The sequence below is a fragment of the Oncorhynchus nerka genome, unplaced genomic scaffold, assembly GCF_034236695.1.
Source record: "Oncorhynchus nerka isolate Pitt River unplaced genomic scaffold, Oner_Uvic_2.0 unplaced_scaffold_1272, whole genome shotgun sequence".
In the NCBI taxonomy this organism is placed as follows: domain Eukaryota; kingdom Metazoa; phylum Chordata; class Actinopteri; order Salmoniformes; family Salmonidae; genus Oncorhynchus; species Oncorhynchus nerka.
The window spans coordinates 16,180-29,388 of record NW_027040073.1 but is presented as its reverse complement, the minus strand read 5'-3'; the positions used below and the strand labels follow the sequence as shown (position 1 = coordinate 29,388).

At 44.1% G+C, this 13,209-nt stretch overlaps 1 long non-coding RNA gene across 1 annotated transcript; it reads right to left on the bottom strand.

Moving 5' to 3' along the window:
• Positions 1–1,783: 1,783 nt before the first annotated feature.
• LOC135568997 (uncharacterized) lies at positions 1,784–4,908 on the bottom strand. The gene is made up of 3 exons (XR_010462787.1): positions 4,806–4,908; positions 2,584–2,832; positions 1,784–1,896 (listed from the first exon to the last, which is right to left on the bottom strand). It is a non-coding gene; the product is annotated as an uncharacterized LOC135568997 (long non-coding RNA).
• Positions 4,909–13,209: the final 8,301 nt, after the last annotated feature.

The following is a 13,209-nucleotide window of genomic DNA, read 5'->3' as shown; positions in this document are numbered from 1 at the left end:
CAAGTGGGCTATGCCCTCCCAACTCCCACCCATGGCTGAGCCTCTGCCCAGTCATATAATATCCATAGATTAGGGCCTCATTTATTTTAAATGACTGATTTCCTTATACAAACTGTAAATCTTTGAAATTGTTGTGTTTAAATTGTTGTTCAGTATAATACGACTTGCAGGATGAATCGTATGTTAAGAATTACAATTCTTATGTTATTTTACGCATTGCTATTCATACAATATGTTACGAACTTGTAATATGTATGATATGTTACGAATTCAATTTGTTGTTGCTAACGTTAGCTAAAAAGGGGTGAGGGGTTAAATGGTTTTAGGGGCATGTTAGCTAACATGCTGACATAGCTAAAAATAGTAAGTAGTTGCAAAGTTGCTAATTAGCTAAAATGCTCCTCCTGATGAGATTCAAAACAGCAACCTTTGGCTAGACGTTTGAGTTACACGCCCACCCTTCCACAGAGCAGGAGTAAGACTTCTCTCCTGTGTGTAAACGTTGGTGTGTTTTTAAGCTGCCCAGTTGAAACTCTCCCTACAGACAGAGACAGACCAGACTGAGAGGGAAGCAGTACCACCCAGTCAATTGGCAGACTGTTTTATTTCAAAATGAGAAGAATAACAGAGGGTATTCAACACCAAGTGCAAATCTTTACAGTAGAAGCTAACAAAACAAAACACACTAAAACTGACAAGGTGCACACTGATTGGTAAGAACAGAGAGGCTAAAATTCTATAACGCTCCCTTTCCTCTGCACAGTTCTCTCACAGTGAGAACCAATAGGATTACAGTGTTCTCCGCTTTCTTCATTTGATCCAATTCAACGTTACAACTTCTTTTATGAGATGAGAATGAAGTGATGGAGTGACTTTATTCTTAGCTGGTCAGAGAACTGATGAGGCTTTTCTCCTTAATGTATACGTTGGTGTGTTTTTAAGTTGCTCTGGTGAGAGAAACTTTTGCCACAGCCAGAGCAGACGTAAGGCTTCTCTCCAGTGTGTGTTCTCTGGTGAACTTTTAGCTCATTTGATGTTTTAAAACATTTTCCACAGACTGAGCAGTAATAAGGCTTCTCTCCTGTGTGTGTTTTCTGATGAACTTTTAGCTCAGTTGATGTTTTGAAGCATTTTACACAGTCTGAGCAGGAGTAAGGGTTTTCTCCTGTATGTATACGTTCATGTGTTTTTAAGGTATCCAATCTGGAGAAACTCTTTCCACAGTCAGAGCAGAAGTAAGGCTTCTCTCCTGTATGTGTTCTCTGATGATTTTAGCTCAGTTGATGTTTTAAAACATTTTCCACAGTCAGAGCAGTAGTAAGGCTTCTCTCCTGTGTGTGTTCTCTGATGAACTTTTAGCTCATTTGATGTTTTAAAACATTTTCCACAGTCAGAGCAGGAATAAGGCTTCTCTCCTGTGTGTATACGTTCATGTGATTTTAAGGTGCCCAGTGAAGAGAAACTTTTTCCACAGTCAGAGCAGGAGTAAGGCTTCTCTCCTGTATGTATACGTTCATGTGATTTTAAGTTGGAAAGATCAGGAGAAACACTTCCCACAACAGAGCAGGAGTAAGGCTTCTCTCCAGTATGTACTTGTTTGTGTGCTTTTAAGCTGCTCATTTGAGAGAATCTCTCCCCACAGTCAGAGCAGGAGTAAGGCTTCTCTCCTGTATGTTCTCTGACGTTTTAGGTGTGTTTTTAAGTTGAGTCGAGAAGAAACTCACCCCACAGTCAGAGCAGGAGTAAGGCTTCTCTCCTGTGTGTATTTTTAGGTGTATTTTAGCTTTGATAGAAATGGGAAAATCTCCACACAATGTGGGCAGTGGTGAGACCTCTTAGCTCTGTGATCTTCCTGCTGTTGTTGTCTGGATGCAGGGAATGTCTCAACGTGGTCTCCTGTGTGAACAACATCAGAAGAACCAGTCAGTTGGTGTGATATACATGTCAATCAAATGTATATTAGGAAGCCCTTCTTACATCAGCAGTTTGTCCAAGTGTTCTACAGAAACCCAGCCTAAAACACCAAAGAGCAACCTATGCAGATCTAGAAGCACAGTGGCCACGAAAAACTTGCTAGAATGGTAGGAACCTCGGAACAAACCTAAAGAGGAACCAGGCTCTGAGGGGTGGCCAGTCCTCTCCTGGCTGTACCGGGTGACATATGAATTCATGTAAGTCGGCTGTACAATTACAGAACGGGAATAAAACTATTCTAAAACTGGGTAAAAGTCGTGACAATTATGAGCCATATCATCCTCCACTCACTATCAAAAGAGTTAGTAACTACACAGCCATATCATCCTCCACTCACTATCACAAGAGTTAGTAACTACACAGCCATATCATCCTCCACTCACTTTCACAAGAGTTAGTAACTACACAGCCATGTCATAGAACTTTACTACTTCACTTCTTTAGTCTCTGAACACTCCAGACAGCACAGTGAATAAAACACATGAAATAACATCCTACTAGCATGAAATAACATCTACCTTCTCATTGACACAGTTCTACTGCAACTTATCATACACAGTGGGAAGTTGGAATGAACAACAAACTTAGTTAGATAGAACCTGCTCTTACCATGAGAAACAGATGTTCCAATCTTCTCCTCTTCTTCTTCATCTTTAATGTTGACATTCAGCTCCAGTGTTTGACTGCAGTCTTCCAGCTTCACTGATGCCATCTCTGGATCCTGCAGTGCAAACTGGGCTCCACTGTCACAATCAGGACCCAGTGACTGTAGGTTTGGATTCAGTGTGGAAGGAGAGAGGCAGGTTGGGTTTGTCCTCACTGTTGATGTTACCGACCTCAGACTTAATTCAAGTCGTCCTGTAGATATAATGAGAAACGGACACAAAAAGTTATTATAACTTCTTTATTATAACAAAATATATTATAATGTTTTCTTGTTAATTTATCTCATTTCCATTTATCAGGTAACTAATCACTGACAACAAAACATTAATTCACCTTAGACAAAGTGCACACTTTAAAATTGCACAACATAAGTGCACTTAATCTATAGTAGATTCCCTACATTAAATAAATTACTCAAAAACCATTTAGTTCAAGGTTACAGTATGTTTTAGGCAGCACTATGTACTATTTTCCTGAATAATATTCACTGTATTATATAGTGTTATTTTGGCCTTTGGCCGTCCCCAGCTACCGTCCAACGGAGAGGGATGGAGGACAGAGATAGTGTCGTAGCAGAATCACAATTAGTTAGGTAACATTGATAAATAAGATGTTTTATTTACATAATAATGCTTATGTGAGATATTTGTCATTAGAATGTCTTCTTTTGGATAATACTGTTGGCAGTTGCATTTTCCTCTCTCTTCTCCAGGGGAAAGTCACTTGGGACCCAGAGAGGGGAGAGGTCAGGCTTGTCTTCATATGTGAGGGTATCTGTTAAACCATGTGAAGGGCTCCACAATATCTGTACACCAGTCACTCCCTACTTTTCCCATATTGGGAGGAGGAGTATGGCAGTGTCTGGAACCATTGTATGTCCCCTCTTGTGTCGAAACTTATCTTGACCTAGTATATGACCCAGAGGCTCACTACTCTCTGTGAGCTTGTCCAGAAGAGGTTGTATTTCAGATGGGAGTATCTAGAATTGACAACTGATATATGCCATTGGAAGATGGTAATGGTTTGGTAATATGAAGTACCAAGAATGAGAAGTAGAACCTTGTCTAAGAGAGCAAACTGAACAATAAGTTATAGCTAATGCCTTCTGGCTATTTACTCTCTCCAGTAAAAGTCTTCCTTTGTAATGTTCCTAATATCTGTTATTCGTCATGTGAGTTGAGAGGGGTGTGTCTTGGCTATAAATGATACTAAGAATTGTTTTGTAAGCATTCTCAATTGATCTGATGTATTATTGGAAGGAAAGATGTTTATAACTGTAGAGTCTGCCAGTTTGTTATATTTATTAACTATGTATTATTGGAAGGAAGCGTTTCACTGTAGAGTCTGCCAGTTGTTATATTTATTAACCAGGTATTATTGTGAAGGATTAACTATGTATTATTGGAAGGAAGCGTTTCGTTTTATATTTATTAACCAGGTATTATTGGAAGGAAGCTGTAGAGTCTGCCGTTATATTTATTAACCAGGTATTATTGGAAGGAAGCGTTTCACTGTAGAGTCTGCCAGTTGTTATATTTATTAACTATGTATTATTGGAAGGAAGCGTTTCACTGTAGAGTCTGCCAGTTGTTATATTTATTAACTATGTATTATTGGAAGGAAGCGTTTCACTGTAGAGTCTGCCAGTTGTTATATTTATTAACTATGTATTATTGGAAGGAAGCGTTTCACTGTAGAGTCTGCCAGTTGTTATATTTATTAACTATGTATTATTGGAAGGAAGCGTTTCACTGTAGAGTCTGCCAGTTGTTATATTTATTAACTATGTATTATTGGTCTCTCTGATGCTTCCTCACTGCCTGACTGAATTCCATTGACTCAGACGGAGTTGCCGCCGCCATTTTATCAGCTCGTAAGAAACACATTACACAACAAAACAATAACTAACATGTAAAACGAACTCCGAAATCTCAAATACATGGATTCTTTATGAATGTATCTTGACGAAGTAATGTATATTCATTCACTCAGACAAACCCAGTCTCTAACGATGTGACTTATCACTTCCTTCACTCACTCGGTTTCACACAACAACAACGTCATAAAACCTTCAGCAAACGTGACAATACATTGACGGATTTGCTACCTAACATGTTATGACATGTTCTTTCGATATTATAAAGTGTAAACGTGCTATTACATACCTGTAGTAATGCATTTGAAACGGATACAAAAGCTATCGTCTTCACAGCACAGTTCTAGTGTTCCTTCTTCTATGAGGTTTAACGGCGGTTGGCATCCAATGCATGTTGCATTACCGCCACCTACTAGACTGGAGTACAACTCGTTAATTAATACTTCGCTTGGAAAAATATAAAATACGCTTCTATCTACACTCACAAATTTAAATAAATTAAAATACACCACCCTATTCCACTATTTCAATCTATTTAGTCTTCCTCAGGCCAACATCCTGAAAGGATGGGACACCACCACTTCACACACCCTGTGACTCTTTTGATGTCAAGTCTCACACACACAAATACCTCTCTGCAGCTGCCACCATCACCTCAGTTTTCTGCGACCTACATTCCATCCCTTCAGTACAGTTGATAACCATTGCTATAAATGCCAAAAATCCAATCTTACTGAAAAATATATCACCGACACCACTCCTCTCATAATCCCTCCCCCTTGACCATCTTCCTCTACTTTCTTCACTGCCTCAGCATATGACAACTTCTGCACTACACTAACCCTGGAAACCTCAACCTACGTCTCTCGCAGGGGTCATTTCTGATCCCCAGCCCCATGGGAACCCCTACAATTAACACATTCCACTACTTTCCCCAATGTTTTCACATTCCTTTGTCTCATGCCCTTCTGCACACTTCTCACACCCAGGAACCTCCCTCCTACATACTGCTGCCACATGCCCATAACCTTGACACCTGTAATAATGTAATGTTTTCAGCACAAAAGCTCGTACAGGATAACTTATATCTCCTTCAATGTTTTATGGCAGACTTCACCGGTAGTGAATAAAACATGTAAATATCAGGCCTCCCGAGTGGCGCAGTGGTCTAAGGCTGTGCCAATAGAGATCCTGGTTTGTGTCCAGGCTCTGTCACAGCCGGCCACGACCGGGAGACCCATGGGGCGGCGCACAATTGGCCCAGTGTCGTCCGGGTCAGGGGAGGGTTTGGCCGGCAGGGATGTTCTTGTTCCATCTGTGTTTCTTCTGACACATTGGTGCGGCTGGACTCCGGGTTAAGCGGCCATTGCATCAAGAAGCAGTGCGGCTTGGTTGGGTTGTGTTTTGGAGGATGCAAGGCTTCGACCTTTCAGGAGTTGCAGCGATGGGAAAAGACTAACTACTAATTGGATACCATGAAAAAGGGGTACAAATACCATTTTCTAAATATCCATTGCGGGAAAGGGGGGGAATGCAACAAATAAAAAATACAAAAATCCCTACCTCCCTCCTTCAGTAATAATCCAAATCACATCCCAACATAGGCTGACTGTGTGAATGGAACATTCATCGACAAGATTCCTTGTAATGCCTCCGTTGTAAAATTCAGTACATTACCTAAAGTATGTGGACACTTGCTCATCGAACATCTCATTCCAAAATCATGGGCATTAATATGGAGTTGGTCCTTCCTTTGCTGCTAAAACAGCCTCCACTCATCTTGGAAGGCTTTCCACTAGATGTAGGAACATTGCTGCTAAAACAGCCTCCACTCATCTGGGAAGGCTTTCCACTAGATGTTGGGACATTGCTGCTATAACAGCCTCCACTCTTCTGGGAAGGCTTTCCACTAGATGTTGGGACATTGCTGCTATAACAGCCTCCACTCTTCTGGGAAGGCTTTCCACTAGATGTAGGAACATTGCTGTCATAACAGCCTCCACTCTTCTGGGAAGGCTTTCCACTAGATGTAGGAACGTTGCTTCTATAGCAGCCTCCACTCTTCTGTGAAGGATTTCCACTAGATGTAGGAACATTGCTTCTATAACAGCCTCCACTCTTCTGTGAAGGCTTTCCACTAGATGTAGGAACATTGCTATTTGGACTTCCTTCCACAAGAGCCACAAGAGCATTGGTGAGGTTGGGCACTGATGTTGGGCGATTAGGCCTGACTCGCAGTTGCCATTCCAATTCATCCCAAAGGTGTTCGATGGGATTGAGGTCAGGGCTCTGTGCAGGCCAGTCAAGTTCTTCCACACCGATCTCAACAAAACTTTTCTGTATGGACCTCGCTTTGTGCACGGTGGCATTGTCATGCTGAAACAGGAAAGGGCCTTCCCCAAACTGTTGCCACGGTATCGTCTAGAATGTATGCTGTAGAAATAAGATTTCCCTTCACTGGAACTAAGGGGCCCGAACCATGAAAAACAGCTCCAGACCATTATGCCTCCTCCACCAAACTTTACAGTTGGCACTATGCATTCGGACAGTTAACGATCAGACAAACCCAGATTCATCCATCGGACTGCCAGATGATGAAGCCTGATTGCCCACTCCAGAGAACGCCAATGGCGGCGGGCTTTACATCCCTCCAGCCGACAATTGGCATTGCACATGGTGATCTTAAGCTTGTGTGCGGGTGCTTGGCTATGGAAACTCATTTCATGAAGTTCCTGATGAACAGTTGTGACATTGCTTCCAGAGGCAGTTTGGAACTCGGTAGCGAGTGGTGCAACCGAGGACAGACGATTTTTACAAGCTACGCGCTTTAGCACTTGGCAATCCCATTCTGTGAGCTTGTGTGGCCTACCACTTCGCAGCTGAGCCGTTGTTGATGCCACCCCCCACCACACATACACAGTTCCCCAATAGCTGTCCCTCAACCATTCGAGACCCCTCCCCCAGTCCCCACAGGAAGAAATAAAAAAATAAAAATACAATTAATTCCATTCCCCACCCCCAAGAACAGCAAACAACAATGCAAAAACAATAAACAAAATAAAACATTTAAAACCTTTAAGCCTTGGTTTTCTAATTCTCTAATGTTGTTATTGGATCTTATTTTAATAGCTAGCATTTCGATGGACATAACGAATAGATATGGTGACAGCGGACACCCTTGTTTAACTCCTCCTGACAATTCAAAAATCTCTGAGAAGTAGCTATTATTTACTATTTTACACCTGGTGTTGCTCTACATTATTTTTACCCATTTTATAAGAGAATTACAGAATTTGAGACATTTAAAAATAAAATCCAGTCTTACTTTATCAAATGCCTTTTCAAAATCCGCTATAAATACCATTCCTGGCTTCTTATGTGTTTACATTTACATTTAAGTCATTTAGCAGACGCTCTTATCCAGAGCGACTTACAAATTGGTGCGTTCACCTTAAGACATCCAGTGGAACAGCCACTTTACAATAGTGCATCTAAATCTTTTAAGGGGGGTGAGAAGGATTACTTTATCCTATCCTAGGTATTCCTGAAAGAGGTGGGGTTTCAGGTGTCTCCGGAAGGTGGTGATTGACTCCGCTGTCCTGGCATCGTGAGGGAGTTTGTTCCACCATTGGGGGCCAGAGCAGCGAACAGTTTTGACTGGGCTGCGCGGGAACTGTACTTCCTCAGTGGTAGGGAGGCGAGCAGGCCAGAGGTGGATGAACGCAGTGCCCTTGTTTGGGTGTAGGGCCTGATCAGAGCCTGGAGGTACTGAGGTGCCGTTCCCTCACAGCTCCGTAGGCAAGCACCATGGTCTTGTAACGGATGCGAGCTTCAACTGGAAGCCAGTGGAGAGAGCGGAGGAGCGGGGTGACGTGAGAGAACTTGGGAAGGTTGAACACCAGACGGGCTGCGGCGTTCTGGATGAGTTGTAGGGGTTTAATGGCACAGGCAGGGAGCCCAGCCAACAGCGAGTTGCAGTAATCCAGACGGGAGATGACAAGTGCCTGGATTAGGACCTGCGCCGCTTCCTGTGTGAGGCAGGGTCGTACTCTGCGGATGTTGTAGAGCATGAACCTACAGGAACGGGCCACCGCCTTGATGTTAGTTGAGAACGACAGGGTGTTGTCCAGGATCACGCCAAGGTTCTTAGCGCTCTGGGAGGAGGACACAATGGAGTTGTCAACCGTGATGGCGAGATCATGGAACGGGCAGTCCTTCCCCGGGAGGAAGAGCAGCTCCGTCTTGCCGAGGTTCAGCTTGAGGTGGTGATCCGTCATCCACACTGATATGTCTGCCAGACATGCAGAGATGCGATTCGCCACCTGGTCATCAGAAGGGGAAAGGAGAAGATTAATTGTGTGTCGTCTGCATAGCAATGATAGGAGAGACCATGTGAGGTTATGACAGAGCCAAGTGACTTGGTGTATAGCGAGAATAGGAGAGGGCCTAGAACAGAGCCCTGGGGACGCCAGTGGTGAGAGCGCGTGGTGAGGAGACAGATTCTCGCCACGCCACCTGGTAGGAGCGACCTGTCAGGTAGGACGCAATCAAGCGTGGGCCGCGCCGGAGATGCCCAACTCGGAGAGGGTGGAGAGGAGGATCTGATGGTTCACAGTATCGAAGGCAGCCGATAGGTCTAGAAGGATGAGAGCAGAGGAGAGAGAGTTAGCTTTAGCAGTGCGGAGCGCCTCCGTGATACAGAGAAGAGCAGTCTCAGTTGAATGACTAGTCTTGAAACCTGACTGATTTGGATCAAGAAGGTCATTCTGAGAGAGATAGCGGGAGAGCTGGCCAAGGACGGCACGTTCAAGAGTTTTGGAGAGAAAAGAAAGAAGGGATACTGGTCTGTAGTTGTTGACATCGGAGGGATCGAGTGTAGGTTTTTTCAGAAGGGGTGCAACTCTCGCTCTCTTGAAGACGGAAGGGACGTAGCCAGCGGTCAGGGATGAGTTGATGAGCGAGGTGAGGTAAGGGAGAAGGTCTCCGGAAATGGTCTGGAGAAGAGAGGAGGGGATAGGGTCAAGCGGGCAGGTTGTTGGGCGGCCGGCCGTCACAAGACGCAAGATTTCATCTGGAGAGAGAGGGGAGAAAGAGGTCAGAGCACAGGGTAGGGCAGTGTGAGCAGAACCAGCGGTGTCGTTTGACTTAGCAAACAAGGATCGGATGTCGTCGACCTTCTTTTCAAAATGGTTGACGAAGTCATCTGCAGAGAGGGAGGAGGGGGAGGGGGAGGAGGATTCAGGAGGGAGGAGAAGGTGGCAAAGAGCTTCCTAGGGTTAGAGGCAGATGCTTGGAATTTAGAGTGGTAGAAAGTGGCTTTAGCAGCAGAGACAGAAGAGGAAAATGTAGAGAGGAGGGAGTGAAAGGATGCCAGGTCCGCAGGGAGGCGAGTTTTCCTCCATTTCCGCTCGGCTGCCCGGAGCCCTGTTCTGTGAGCTCGCAATGAGTCGTCGAGCCACGGAGCGGGAGGGAGGACCGAGCCGGCCTGGAGGATAGGGGACATAGAGAGTCAAAGGATGCAGAAAGGGAGGAGAGGAGGGTTGAGGAGGCAGAATCAGGAGATAGGTTGGAGAAGGTTTGAGCAGAGGGAAGAGATGATAGGATGGAAGAGGAGAGAGTAGCGGGGAGAGAGAGCGAAGGTTGGGACGGCGCGATACCATCCGAGTAGGGGCAGTGTGGGAAGTGTTGGATGAGAGCGAGAGGGAAAAGGATACAAGGTAGTGGTCGGAGACTTGGAGGGGAGTTGCAGTGAGGTTAGTGGAAGAACAGCATCTAGTAAAGATGAGGTCGGCGTATTGCCTGCCTTGTGAGTAGGGGGAAGGTGAGAGGGTGAGGTCAAAAGAGGAGAGGAGTGGAAAGAAGGAGGCAGAGAGGAATGAGTCAAAGGTAGACGTGGGGAGGTTAAAGTCGCCCAGAACTGTGAGAGGTGAGCCGTCCTCAGGAAAGGAGCTTATCAAGGCATCAAGCTCATTGATGAACTCTCCGAGGGAACCTGGAGGGCGATAAATGATAAGGATGTTAAGCTTGAAAGGGCTGGTAACTGTGACAGCATGGAATTCAAAGGAGGCGATAGACAGATGGGTAAGGGGAGAAAGAGAGAATGACCACTTGGGAGAGATGAGGATCCCGGTGCCACCACCCCGCTGACCAGAAGCTCTCGGGGTGTGCGAGAACACGTGGGCGGACGAAGAGAGAGCAGTAGGAGTAGCAGTGTTATCTGTGGTGATCCATGTTTCCGTCAGTGCCAAGAAGTCGAGGGACTGGAGGGAGGCATAGGCTGAGATGAACTCTGCCTTGTTGGCCGCAGATCGGCAGTTCCAGAGGCTACCGGAGACCTGGAACTCCACGTGGGTCGTGCGCTGGGACCACCAGATTAGGTGGCCGCGGCCACGCGGTGTGGAGCGTTTGTATGGTCTGTGCAGAGAGGAGAGAACAGGGATAGACAGACACATAGTTGACAGGCTACAGAAGAGGCTACGCTAATGCAAAGGAGATTGGAATGACAAGTGGACTACACGTCTCGAATGTTCAGAAAGTTAAACTTACGTAGCAAGAATCTTATTGACTAAAATGATTAAAATGATACAGTACTGCTGAAGTAGGCTAGCTGGCAGTGGCTGCGTTGTTGACTCTGTAGGCTAGCTGGCAGTGGCTGCGTTGTTGACACTACACTAATCAAGTCGTTCCGTTGAGTGTAATAGTTTTTACAGTGCTGCTATTCGGGGCTAGCTGGCTAGCTAGCAGTGTTGATTATGTTACGTTGCGTTAAAAGAACAACAATAGCTGGCTAGCTAACCTAGAAAATCGCTCTAGACTACACAATTATCTTTGATACAAAGACGGCTTTGTAGCTAGCTATGTAGCTAGCTACGATCAAACAAATCAAACCGTTGTACTGTAATGAAATGAAATGAAAATGTGATACTACCTGTGGAGCGAAGCGGACCGGGTTGTTGAGTGCGGAAGTTCTATTCGGTAGACGTTGGCTAGCTGTTGGCTAGCTAGCAGTGTCTCCTATGTTAAGGACGACAAATAGCTGGCTAGCTAACCTCGGTAAATTAAGATAATCACTCTAAAACTACACACTCTAAACTACACAATTATCTTGGATACGAAGACAGCAAAGACAACTATGTAGCTAGCTAACACTACACTAATCAAGTCGTTCAGTTGAGTGTAAAAGTTTCTACAGTGCTGCTATTCGGTAAACGGTGGACGTTTGCTAGCTGGCTAGCTGCTGGGCAGATAGCAGTGTAGACTAGGTTAGGACGACGAAATACGATAATTACGCAATTATCTTTGATACAATGACGGCTATGTAGCTAGCTAAGAAGAAATTGCTAAGATTAGACAAATCAACCGTTGTACTATAATGAAATGTAATGAAATGTAATGAAAAGTTATACTAGCCTGCGGACCGAAGTGTGGATGCGACCACTCGCTCCAACCCGGAAGTACATGAGGCAAACCGTAATTTCGATTAAGACATTAATGAGCGAGCTAGGACGGACGTAGTCAATGTAACTATTTGTTCAGCACTTTTGAAATGTACAGCAACATAATTCAGAACATGGGCCATTCTTACAGTGTTCTCCTGTACGCCAAGTCAGAACCGTAGGATAAATAAAGGGGCATGTAAGCAGACAATGAAAATTCTTACAATATTCAATGATTACATTTCTCAAAAACAGGTTATAGGCTACATGTGAACCACCAAGTCAGAACAGTAGGCAAAATTAAGATGTGAAACTAGATAAAATTATTAGGGTGAGGCACATGGGCTACTAACATCTTACTACACAACATACACTTAGTATTACTTTCTTAGCTACAGTAAACACATCTCCCTGGTATATTACATAATTTATGCAGCAGCATACAAGACATTTTTGGACTCACCTTGTTGTGTTGTGCTCACTTGAACAGGAAGGTGGCGAGGCAGTAATTTGTGGGCATATTTTGTCATCAAACTTCGTCAACAAATCTGTCATTCTCTGGATTTATGGTGCTTTCAAGACAACTGGGAACTCAGGGGACAAAATGATGCGTCAGTGATCTTCAGGTCATAGAAAGAAAGGCCCGAGTTCCCAATTTACAATTCTGAGTTGGATGAAAGTTCAAAACGTATTTTCTCAGTCGTAGCTTGTTTTTCCCCAAGTTCCCAGTTGTTTTGAACTCACACAAGTCAGATTTTGCAGTACCGAGTTAAGTTGATTTGAGCGTGGCACAAATCAAGCTTCATTGACAGCACGGCCAATGTTGAATGTTTACAGTTTTAAACTAGGAAAAGAGCCCCTTAATCTTAGACTTGGGACCACACAGCCACTCCAATGAATAGCAGGCTAATGATTGCTTTGCAATGTTTGCAGTTAGCCACTGATTCCTTCCAAACCACTCATTGTTGAATTTGCAATTTGTTGTGTGATGTTTATGTCCAATGGCCGATGAGCACCGATACATTTTATCTATAATTTCTCATTATTTCTCTTCATATGACAAAGATTAAAAAGGATTTGCCAGTAGACTGTCGACTTGATTAATGATGATGACTGCAAGCTCAGATGTTGAAAGTATGATGTTGACATGATCAGTCCAATCAAAGCGACTGTAGATATCACATGATTTGAAGGTATTTTATCTGTGGACAATGACCTTGAGCCTTCTTGGATTGGCACTTATAATGTAACTCTATG